Source organism: Talpa occidentalis, unplaced genomic scaffold (assembly GCF_014898055.3).
Source record: "Talpa occidentalis isolate TD23 unplaced genomic scaffold, MPIMG_talOcc4v2.1 talOcc4.11, whole genome shotgun sequence".
In the NCBI taxonomy this organism is placed as follows: domain Eukaryota; kingdom Metazoa; phylum Chordata; class Mammalia; order Eulipotyphla; family Talpidae; genus Talpa; species Talpa occidentalis.
The window spans coordinates 97,419,130-97,430,451 of NW_023601104.1; the positions used below are offsets into that span (position 1 = coordinate 97,419,130).

The 11,322-nt window shown below is 66.2% G+C and overlaps 1 long non-coding RNA gene across 1 annotated transcript; it reads right to left on the bottom strand.

Annotated features, from left to right (window-relative positions):
- Positions 1-6,756: 6,756 nt before the first annotated feature.
- Positions 6,757-9,234, bottom strand: LOC119238345 (uncharacterized). The gene is made up of 3 exons (XR_005123555.2): positions 9,210-9,234; positions 8,690-9,032; positions 6,757-6,877 (listed from the first exon to the last, which is right to left on the bottom strand). It is a non-coding gene; the product is annotated as an uncharacterized LOC119238345 (long non-coding RNA).
- Positions 9,235-11,322: the final 2,088 nt, after the last annotated feature.

Sequence of the window (11,322 nt, forward strand, 5' to 3'; positions counted from 1 at the left end):
CCCCCCCCACCCCCCTCCCCCGCAGCTGAATGCAAGTTCACCCAGCATCCACCCTAGAGTCCTCAAAGTTGAGGGACAACGCCCAGTTGTTTCCTCCCAGGGCCGCAGACACCATCTAGGGCTCAGCACCCACTAGGTCCTCAAGAAATGCTGTGCTGGACTATTTAGCGGAACGCGCTCAGGCCCGGAGCCCAGGGTCATAACCACACAGTCCAGCTCCTCCCTCTCGCCCACATTTCCCCCCGCCCCTGCCTCCGCACACAGTAGGTGCTCAGGAAATGCCAGCTGGGTGGTTGAACGAGTGAAATGAGACCCCAGTTTCCAGGGGCAGATTTCACTCAGGCGAGAGCCAGGCCTCCCCCGCAGGAAGTCAGCGCCCCCTCCCGATGCGTGATCTCGGGACGCCCCTCACTTGGCTTCCACTTGAAACTCCTTACCGGGGTGATTTCCTCACGTCGGCACGCGCGGGTCTGCGCCGGTCACCCCGACGGACAAACGAAAACGCGGACGGGCACGTGGCGGCCCATGGTCGCCCTCTCTCCCCCTTCCAGCCCGTCAGCACCACGGGTTCCTGCGCTTCCAACCCGGGGTGCTGTGCTGGGCCGGGCCCCGCCTTCCCCGCCGCCCGGGGACCTTAAGAGGCTCGGCGTCAGCGGGGGTCCTGGCCTGGCGCCGGCCCGGCGAGCGGAGCGACCCCGGGGGGTGGGCCCGAGGCCAACGCCGCCCAAGGCCGCCCGGCAGGAGGCCGGACCTCAGGGCAACCCCTGCGCCCCCCAGCCCCCAGGCGGGCGCCGACACCCGCTCCACAATTCCGGCCAACCGGGGCGTGACCCCCGCAGTCTCCGCCCCCGCTTCCCAGGGCCGGGGCCATCGGGTCGGGTCCCGCGCCCTTGCGTGGCTCGTGCTGGTGCGCGTGCCGACCCCCCCCACCGCCCCCCCTCGCCTCGGGCCGCCCGGTGTCGGCGTCTCCCCGGCAGCCGGGCGGGGGAGCGGGGCCGTGGGCGCCTGCCGCCCGCACACCCCCCGCGAAGGGGGTGGATTTGGCGGCGGCGCCCGGCGCGCGGTTCCGGGAGGCCGGGGCGCGCGGGCGGGCCGGGCCGGGCGGGCGGGCTGTGCGCGCGGCGCCCGACGCCGGGGGATCGCGGGCGCAGGTTTGCAGGGGAGGCGGTCGGCGCGCTCGCCGGGGTGGGGCCTGCGCGCTGCGCGGGTGGACCAGCTCCCCGCGGGGCCCGCGCCCGCCTGGGCTGCCGAGACGCCCGGTAGCCCCGCAGCCCACACGGAGCCCTGCGCGCCCGAGGTGCCGAGCAAGCCCGGTAACCCTGCAGCCCGCCCGGACGCCCGGCCCGCCCCGAGGCCCCCGCAGTCCGCGGGGCCCTGATCCACCGCCCCCGCCGTGCCCGGAGGCCGGAGGTGCCGCCACTGTTCGCCCCAAGTCTCCGGTAGGAGACGCGGGGCCAGGGGCCCATGAGGCGGGCCGGGGGCTGGGGGCCGAGCGCTGCGGGTGGGGAGCGCGAGCTCGGCGTGTCCGGAGCCGGCGCCGGGACGGCGTGCGCGGGTGAGGCGACCGAGGGGCGAGTCGCGATCCTGCAGCCGCGGGGGAGACCGGGGCGCTGAGTGGTCGCGGGGTCCGGGCCGGGGAGGGACCCGCAAGCTGCGGGGCGAAGCCCGCACTGAGCCGGGGTCCCGGGCGGAGCCGCGAGTTCGTGGCCGAATCCTGGGGTCCCGGAGCCGCAGGACGCGAGTCTCAGGCGGGGTCGGGCCCGAGCCCGCTTCGTGGAGGGCCGCGGCGGGGAGCCGGGCCGGCAGCGCATCCCCCCCCCCCCCCCCGTCCCCGCAGCCGGAGGTCGACCAGAGGCCCCGGCGGCGGGAGAGGGGTCGCGCGGAGGGCCCGGGGCCGGCCGCCGCTCCAGGCGCCCGCGGGGATCCGGGGCCTCGCCCCGCCCCCGAGGCCGAGGGTTTTTTGGCCTCAAATCGGCGCTTTTTGCCAGCAGAGTATTGGTGGCTCCTCTTGCTGGGCGGAGCCCCGCGTGCTCCCTCGGCGCTCTCGGGGTCTGCGCGCCGGCCAGGGCGCTTGGAAGCGGCGCGCCGCGCGAGCAAAGCCGGGCACCCTACGCGGTCTCCCGGCGGATGCTGCCTCTGCCTAGCAGCGGGGCGAGCGTGTCAAGAGGAGCGCAAAGAGCATCGCGGGCTCCAAGCAGCGGGCGGGGCTGCTGAGCTTCCTGGGCGCCCGTCATCCCCACATCCGGCATGGTGAGCTCTGTGGCCTGCACCGATCTCCCTTTGAGAGGGTGCCCTGCGCACAAGTGGATGTGCAAAGGGGCAGTGCCCCAGGCCTGAGCCTCCTGCCTGAGCTGTTGGTGACGTCTTGTCCTCAACGGCTGGATGTTTAGTCGCGTTGTCCAGTACAGCTTTGTGGTTTTGCTGTTTCTTAGTCTTCTCTGGCCTCAACCCATCTGGAATGCATGAAGGTTCCTTATTCTTTCTACTCCTGATGCTCAACAAGCAGTTTGAAGTGGGCACCTGCTGCATGTGCCCTCCTCTCAATGAGGTATCCTTCCTGGAGAGTTTACTTGTTGGGGTGCCTATCAGGGCTGCTTGCACTGCTATCTAAAGGACCCCTATAGTTTTTCTTTTTGTGGCCCCACATCTTTCCGAGCTGTGACTGTGCTGAACTCACTGCATTGCTAAGGTCGACCAGTGGGACGGGAATGACTCCACAAGCTGATTTGAGTAATTTTTTTTTGGTGTTGGAAGTAAAAAGCCCTAAGCCATGCCTAAAAACTGGCCCATCTGGTCGACCCCAGGGTGCACACTAAAGCAGTGCTAGAGTCTAAAAGTGGTGGGAACACCACTGCCCCAAGACTCAAAATCAGGCACAGTCCTAAGGGGGATGGGTGCTCTGACATGGGCACCACACAAGGCCAGGAAGAACGACCCCCATGCCTCTTGGTGAGCATCATAAGAATGAGACTGTGTCAACCACAGGGCTGGCCCAAGGCCATCCCTCAGGGCCCTGGAGCCCATGGAGGCATCTTCACTGCAGACACGCATCCACCAGGACACCTACATCTTTCCCGCCCGGATGCGGCACATTCACAGCCAGGGCAGCCCCTTCTGCACATCCACTTGTGCGCAGGGCACCCTCTCAAAGGGAGATCGGTGCAGGCCACAGAGCTCACCATGCCGGATGTGGGGATGACGGGCGCCCAGGAAGCTCAGCAGCCCCGCCCGCTGCTTGGAGCCCGCGATGCTCTTTGCGCTCCTCTTGACACGCTCGCCCCGCTGCTAGGCAGAGGCAGCATCCGCCGGGAGACCGCGTAGGGTGCCCGGCTTTGCTCGCGCGGCGCGCCGCTTCCAAGCGCCCTGGCCGGCGCGCAGACCCCGAGAGCGCCGAGGGAGCACGCGGGGCTCCGCCCAGCAAGAGGAGCCACCAATACTCTGCTGGCAAAAAGCGCCGATTTGAGGCCAAAAAACCCTCGGCCTCGGGGGCGGGGCGAGGCCCCGGATCCCCGCGGGCGCCTGGAGCGGCGGCCGGCCCCGGGCCCTCCGCGCGACCCCTCTCCCGCCGCCGGGGCCTCTGGTCGACCTCCGGCTGCGGGGACGGGGGGGGGGGGGGGGATGCGCTGCCGGCCCGGCTCCCCGCCGCGGCCCTCCACGAAGCGGGCTCGGGCCCGACCCCGCCTGAGACTCGCGTCCTGCGGCTCCGGGACCCCAGGATTCGGCCACGAACTCGCGGCTCCGCCCGGGACCCCGGCTCAGTGCGGGCTTCGCCCCGCAGCTTGCGGGTCCCTCCCCGGCCCGGACCCCGCGACCACTCAGCGCCCCGGTCTCCCCCGCGGCTGCAGGATCGCGACTCGCCCCTCGGTCGCCTCACCCGCGCACGCCGTCCCGGCGCCGGCTCCGGACACGCCGAGCTCGCGCTCCCCACCCGCAGCGCTCGGCCCCCAGCCCCCGGCCCGCCTCATGGGCCCCTGGCCCCGCGTCTCCTACCGGAGACTTGGGGCGAACAGTGGCGGCACCTCCGGCCTCCGGGCACGGCGGGGGCGGTGGATCAGGGCCCCGCGGACTGCGGGGGCCTCGGGGCGGGCCGGGCGTCCGGGCGGGCTGCAGGGTTACCGGGCTTGCTCGGCACCTCGGGCGCGCAGGGCTCCGTGTGGGCTGCGGGGCTACCGGGCGTCTCGGCAGCCCAGGCGGGCGCGGGCCCCGCGGGGAGCTGGTCCACCCGCGCAGCGCGCAGGCCCCACCCCGGCGAGCGCGCCGACCGCCTCCCCTGCAAACCTGCGCCCGCGATCCCCCGGCGTCGGGCGCCGCGCGCACAGCCCGCCCGCCCGGCCCGGCCCGCCCGCGCGCCCCGGCCTCCCGGAACCGCGCGCCGGGCGCCGCCGCCAAATCCACCCCCTTCGCGGGGGTGTGCGGGCGGCAGGCGCCCACGGCCCCGCTCCCCCGCCCGGCTGCCGGGGAGACGCCGACACCGGGCGGCCCGAGGCGAGGGGGGGGGCGGTGGGGGGGGGTCGGCACGCGCACCAGCACGAGCCACGCAAGGGCGCGGGACCCGACCCGATGGCCCCGGCCCTGGGAAGCGGGGGCGGAGACTGCGGGGGTCACGCCCCGGTTGGCCGGAATTGTGGAGCGGGTGTCGGCGCCCGCCTGGGGGCTGGGGGGCGCAGGGGTTGCCCTGAGGTCCGGCCTCCTGCCGGGCGGCCTTGGGCGGCGTTGGCCTCGGGCCCACCCCCCGGGTCGCTCCGCTCGCCGGGCGGCGCCAGGCCAGGACCCCCGCTGACGCCGAGCCTCTTAAGGTCCCGGGCGGCGGGGAAGGCGGGGCCCGGCCCAGCACAGCACCCCGGGTTGGAAGCGCAGGAACCCGTGGTGCTGACGGGCTGGAAGGGGAGAGAGGGCGACCATGGGCCGCCACGTGCCCGTCCGCGTTTTCGTTTGTCCGTCGGGGTGACCGGCGCAGACCCGCGCGTGCCGACGTGAGGAAATCACCCCGGTAAGGAGTTTCAAGTGGAAGCCAAGTGAGGGGCGTCCCGAGATCACGCATCGGGAGGGGGCGCTGACTTCCTGCGGGGGAGGCCTGGCTCTCGCCTGAGTGAAATCTGCCCCTGGAAACTGGGGTCTCATTTCACTCGTTCAACCACCCAGCTGGCATTTCCTGAGCACCTACTGTGTGCGGAGGCAGGGGCGGGGGGAAATGTGGGCGAGAGGGAGGAGCTGGACTGTGTGGTTATGACCCTGGGCTCCGGGCCTGAGCGCGTTCCGCTAAATAGTCCAGCACAGCATTTCTTGAGGACCTAGTGGGTGCTGAGCCCTAGATGGTGTCTGCGGCCCTGGGAGGAAACAACTGGGCGTTGTCCCTCAACTTTGAGGACTCTAGGGTGGATGCTGGGTGAACTTGCATTCAGCTGTGGGGGAGGGGGGTGGGGGGGGGCTTCGTGAGGACCTACTGTGTGCCAATGGCCAGGCACAGGAAAGAACCGGAACGCTTGGTTTCTGACTTGGAGGGCCCCCAGGGCTACAGCTGTGGATGCTCACCGTGCATCCATTCACCCTACAACTCCTGAGGACCCACTGTGTGCTGAAGCCCAATTCCTGACCTGGTAGGCACCAGGGCCAGGCCACCAGGGCCAGGCTGGGGCTTTCCCCACTTACTCATTTCCCAGATGTTTTCTGAGGGCCTACTGTGTGCCAGGGCCAGTGCAGGTAATGCCAGACCAGAAGCAAAAAGTCTGACAGCCCCTGGTTCCTTCGCAGAGCTGAGCTGAGCTGAGCTGAGCTGAGCAGCTTCCTGGGTCTGGGTTCTCCTCCTCCAGCTATACACCCGCAGATCATTGGCTTATTTTCAAATAAATCATGTTTTCCAAACTTTTGGGGGTGGAACAAGGAAACCTGAGTATGGCCTGGACAAGGACATGAAGAGATTCACTCTGTTGGGATGACACTGCAGCTGTGTAGGAGATGATTTTGCTTAGACTCGCAAGCGAAGGAGTTTACTAGTGAAGTGAAGCCAGATCTTATAATTTATTTCAAAATAAATTCGGAAACGTAGACATTTCCATGACCTATTTCAAAAGCAGTTATCTATTATAAGGCCAGTAAACTCTTGTTTTTCTTGGTGGTGCTTAAACTTTCAAAGGTGTTGGATTAGGGAATGCATCACACTTTAAACTTTTCGGTATAATTGGAAAACCTCGTTTTTTTTAAATGTGGATTTTTGTGCAGACCTATTGTTCTAGGCACAGGGCAGTTCGTCAGTTGACGCTGTGCCCAGGCTGTGGGCACGGGGAGGGGGGGTATGACGTGTGTAGGGTGTAAGAGAATGAACAGAATCCCCAGGGGCCGCCCATGTGGGGGCACATTCAGGCAAAATGAGCGAATATTCACAAGAGCCCCTGCTTACTGGGAAACGGGGGACCACAGACAATGGCGCCTGGGGGGCCCCAGGGAGGACTCTGGGGCGGCTCAGTGCCTCTGGAGGGGACTCGGTGCCTCTGGGGGGGACTTAGTACCTGGTGGGGGCTCCGTGCCCGGGGGAGGAGTGGCTGGTTATTCTTTTGACTGCAGAAGTTGCCCGCCCCAGCGGGCCCCGTGGTACTGCAGCAGCAGGGTGCGAGAAGTCGGCGGCTTCTGGGGGGGGGGTCCCTTGGTGTGCTTAAGCCCCTGAGCCTTGAGGGCCTCGCCCCTTCCCCCTCGGTCCCCTCCTCCCTCCCCTCTCCCCCTTCCCCCGCCTCCAGGGCTCCCCGACCCTGCAGCCACCATCTCTGCCCTCCAGCCCCTGGGTGGTGCCGGCGCGCGGTGAGACTCTCCGCTACAGAGTCCGGCGGGGCCCCAGCCCGTGCGTCCTGCTCCTGGCGGCTCCTTCGCAGTCTCGGTTCCGGACCTGCGGGACAGAGAAGGGAACCCCGAGCCAGTGCCCCTTGTCCCGGGAGCTGCGGCTTCGTGGGGAGCAGATGTGGGGTTGGGGGGCGGGGGACCAGCCCTCAGGACAGGAGGGCCCGGGCCGGGGCAGGGCTGCGAGGGGAGCAGGGCCCAGGAAGGGGCAGGGAAGCAGCGGCCACAAAGGGGGAGGGTCAGATCGCGCAGGGGTTCGGGCGCTGCGGGCGTGTGCTGGGGGACCCCGCGTCCTCGGGCTGCACCCGTCTCCTCCCGGGCGTGTGGGCGGGCAGGGGTGGGTGGGTGGAGGGTGGCGGACGGGCAGGGAGGGGAAGGGGCCGGCGCGGGGATCGCCCCGCCTCAGCATCGCGAGGGAACAGATGCGCACTCCGCGCAGCCGCGCCCTCCCCGTCGGGCCCCGCTCCGGGGTCTTTGGGCGGCCTCCGCCGGGCGCGGCGAGTTCGGGCCGCTTCCTCTCGGCCGGAGACTCCCGTCCCGCAGCGGCGCGGGGGGGGCGGCGCGTGCCCGCGGGGGCGGGGCCTGGGGCCTGGGGCGGGGCCGGCGCGCGGACCAGAGAGGCGGAGGCACCGCCCCCAGGTCGCACAGCGGCCCTGGGCGCCCTCAGCCCGACAGGCGCGGCCCGCGCGCGCCCCAGCTGCGCCGTCCAGCCCTCGCCGGCCCCCCACCGCTGGGACGAACGATTCTCCCGCAAACGTCTGGGGCTCCCCAGTTGGAAAACGGGTGACGATCACAGACCCGCGCCGCGCCCCCGACTCCCCGTGGCCCTGCACGCTGGTCTCGCCACCAGCGGGACCCCAAGGGAGGCAGAATGGGGGCGCGCCGGGGCCCCCGTAGGAAGGAGGCGCCCAGGGGTGCCTGGGGACCGGCTCAGTGCGCAGCGACCCTCTCGCCCCGCCGCCCCCGCCTTCCCGTGCCCGCCGCGGGGTCTGTCCTGGGGACGGGGCGGCGCCCTCAGGAGCTGGACCCGCGGGGAGCGCGGCGTCTGTGCCTCGAGAAACGTCTCCCCGGGAGCCCCATGGTGGTCCGCGGCCCTCCACTGACGGGATGAGGCCACCGGCGGGCCGGGGTCGCCGCTCGGAGACGGACTGGCAGACGCGAGCGCAGCCGCCGCCGCCCACCCAGACCGAGCCCACTAGCGGGGCCGGAGCCCGAGCAGGCACGCGGGACCGCCCGGGCTGGGGGGGGGGCGGGCAGGAGAGGGGCTGGCAGGGCAGAGGAGGGCCGCGGGCGGGACCCCCCAGGCTCAGGAGGGCGGACAGGACAGCAGCGGGCGAGGACAGGGCGGCCACCTGGCTGCGGGGGGTGGGGGGAGGGGAAGCTCCGCCAAACTCTCCTTCGGACTTCAACGGCCGAGCCGCTGACCCACAGGCCCCCCGGGCCGCTCTCCTGCCCACGGGGTGGGTCCCCAGGGCGCCCGCAGCCGGGGCAGGCCTCGTTACTGCGGCTCCACGGCCCTCCCGGCGCGGCTCTCCCGCGGGCTCCGGGGCGCAGAGGCTGAAGCGGAGGCGGAGACGCGGGCAGGGCCGGCCCGGAGGGACACCGGGGCCACAGGTGCAGGTGACCCCTTGGGCTCACTTCCTGCTCTCGGGGGGCGGGCCTTGTGTGAGCGCCTGAACCCCGCCTCTGTGGGGCCCCCACACGGAAGGAACCCGCGCCGGGGGTGCGTGCGGCTGGGAGCAGGAGACGCGAGAGAGGCTGCAGGGAGGGGGGGACCCCAGCCACCACGTTCCCCCCCAGTCACCCCCCGCGTCGCCCGCCAGCCACCCCCGCGTCCCCACCTCTCCCCATCCCCCCTCACCGGCGGCCTGTTTCCGTCCTGGATGTCCCTCCACCGTAGGAAGCAAGACTCGTCCGCGTCCTGGATGCAGCCAGGCCGCGTCCTTGCACTGCCGCGCAACGGCCACTCGACGCAGTTGTGCACATCGTGTTCTCCTCACGCGAGGGGGAGGAGAGGACGTTTCCTTAACACTTCCTTCTGTGGCGGCGTGGCCGCATCGCGAGAATTCTCCACTTTCCACGCTCCGCGCTGACGTACGCCCCTTCCACGCCATTCAACCCCATTCCGTGTTCCCGCATCCGGCGTTGACATTCGACTTTGTATATATTGGCGGTTTCGATTGAGACCGTTTCAGATCCCTCTGCTGCAAATAAAGTGTTAGTGAACATTTGTACACATAAAGTGTTTTTTCTGAATTTGGAAACATTTCCTCAGGCCATTTCCAAAAATAAGACCGTGTCCATTGAAAATGTAAGTGTTTTGAATTCAAAGTCCCCTGCAGAGGCTGGTGACCTGATTTCTCAGGAACCGGAGGACAGACCTCGTCTCCGGCCGTCACTTCTCCCGTCCCGCGTCCCGGTGGAGCCCGCCGCCCTCCCCCGCGGGCGCGCGGCCTCAAGTGTCTCGGCTCCCGCCACCGTCCGGCGCGGCCAGCGGTGCTCTCAGTCCTCCGGCCGGCCCGTGAGCAGCCCTTTGCCGTCTGGCCCTTTAAGCGCGCCCTCGGCAGCACGTCATCACTCTGCGCCTCCCGGCATGCACCAGGCGGAACGTGAGTGGCCGCGCCAAGTCGGCTCCCGCGGGCAAATTAATAGAGCGAGTGGAGCGATGGTCGCCGCCTTGTGGACTGGGGGGTATCGTGGAAAAAATCGTGGGAAAAATCACTACCTGAAAGCCAGCTGGACTGGAAGTGGCCGCGCCAAGAGCGGCTCCCAGGGGCAACCTAAACGAGCGTGATGAGGCAGTGTCGCCCGCCTTGTGGACCGGGGTGGTATCGTGGGAAAATCGGCCCAACTCGCCATCGGACCGGAAGTTCGCGCTAAGGCGGCTCCTCCTGGCGCGAAATAAAGAGGCGAGAGGCGCGAGTGTCGCCGCCTTGTGGGCCGGGGTGGTATCGTGGGAAATCGAGAATCCCAGCGGGTAGTGAAGGCGCGGCGGCGGGCGGGTGTCGCCGCCTTGTGGCCCCGACGGGTAATGAGGGGAAACGCACAGTGACGACGGCAGGGGGATGGGTAAGGTCAACGGCCAGGTGGGGTGAGAAAGGTGGCGAGCAAGGCGGGAAACGGGAGGGAGGAACGAGGCAAAGGGGCCGAGCGCGGAATAATGAGCGGGCGGGCGGCGAATAAGGTGCAGAGACGTGTTTCAGGGCAATGGAAAGGGCGGTGCGGACCATGTGAAACAATAACGGGGCGGCGCCGCCTGGTGGCCCCAGTGGCGAGCCGGCACATCCCTGACCAGCGGCCCACGGGGAGGAGAGGCCCAGGGGCCGAGCCCGGGACCACGACGCGGGTCTGTGGGGCAGAGTCCAGTGGCGCGCCAGGAACAGCCATGGCGGCCCCTGGGCAGGGCGGGCCCGCGCAGAGGCAGGAGCAGCAGAGCCTGGTGGAATTTGTGTCCAGAGCCTTGAAGAAAACGGATAGACTCACGTGTGAGTGAGACTAGGCCATCTGTCCTCACCATTCCTGAGAAGTAAGTCCACAACCCCTCTGCAGGGAACTTTGACTTTAAAATACTTGAATTTTTAATGGAAATAGTAATTTTATTTTTGGAAATGACCTAAGGAAATGTTTTCAAATTCAGATAAAAATCTTTATGTGTAAAAATGTTCACCGACACTTTATTTTACAGTAAAATGATGTTGAAACTATCTAAATAAAAACCCCCAAAATATACAAAATTAAATATAAACACTGGATACATACAGTGACACTTAGTAGTTTTAATGCTGTGGTGAGCACTTACATTGCAGTGTTAAATGATGAAGTAGAATATAAAATTTTAGCGATGGATGTAAGCATCCTCTCCTTAACCCTTATGTGAGAGTAGAAGACAGTGTAAACAACACTGTACACCGAGTGGAATATTATACAGCAGTGCAAATAAAACCCTCAAGCTGCATCCAAAATGTGGACTAGTCTGGCCTTCATACTCTTGAGTGACATTCAAGACAGAAACAGAACATGAGTTAATTTATTTAAATATTAAATACCAGACAAAATTAAAATCACGTTGTAATGATACATGCAGTGATACATGCCGGGACCTGTAGTGAAGAGCAAAGAAAAAAATTAGTGACAGCCATATAGGGGCTTCCTTATGGAGGAAGATCATGATATGATGTCACTTACATTCCTTGACTTATTTAGTGAAGCTCATTTTATAATTCTCAAGCTACTACCCACCTTCTACACAGGCATTCTATTTCAAATTGCAAATATTGGGGGGAAAACTAGGAAGGAAACGTGCTAAGTCATCAGAGTACTTTTTGATACTGTTCATCCTAGTTTATTCTACTCTTCACATTTTCTGTAATATACACAACTCCCTATCATTATCAGGACCAGTAACAGAGCTGATGGAAACTCCATTGGTAAGCTACCTCCTTGCTCCTTGGCAGGGAAAAGTAGTTTTAAAAAGTCTTAAGAATTCCATGTGGT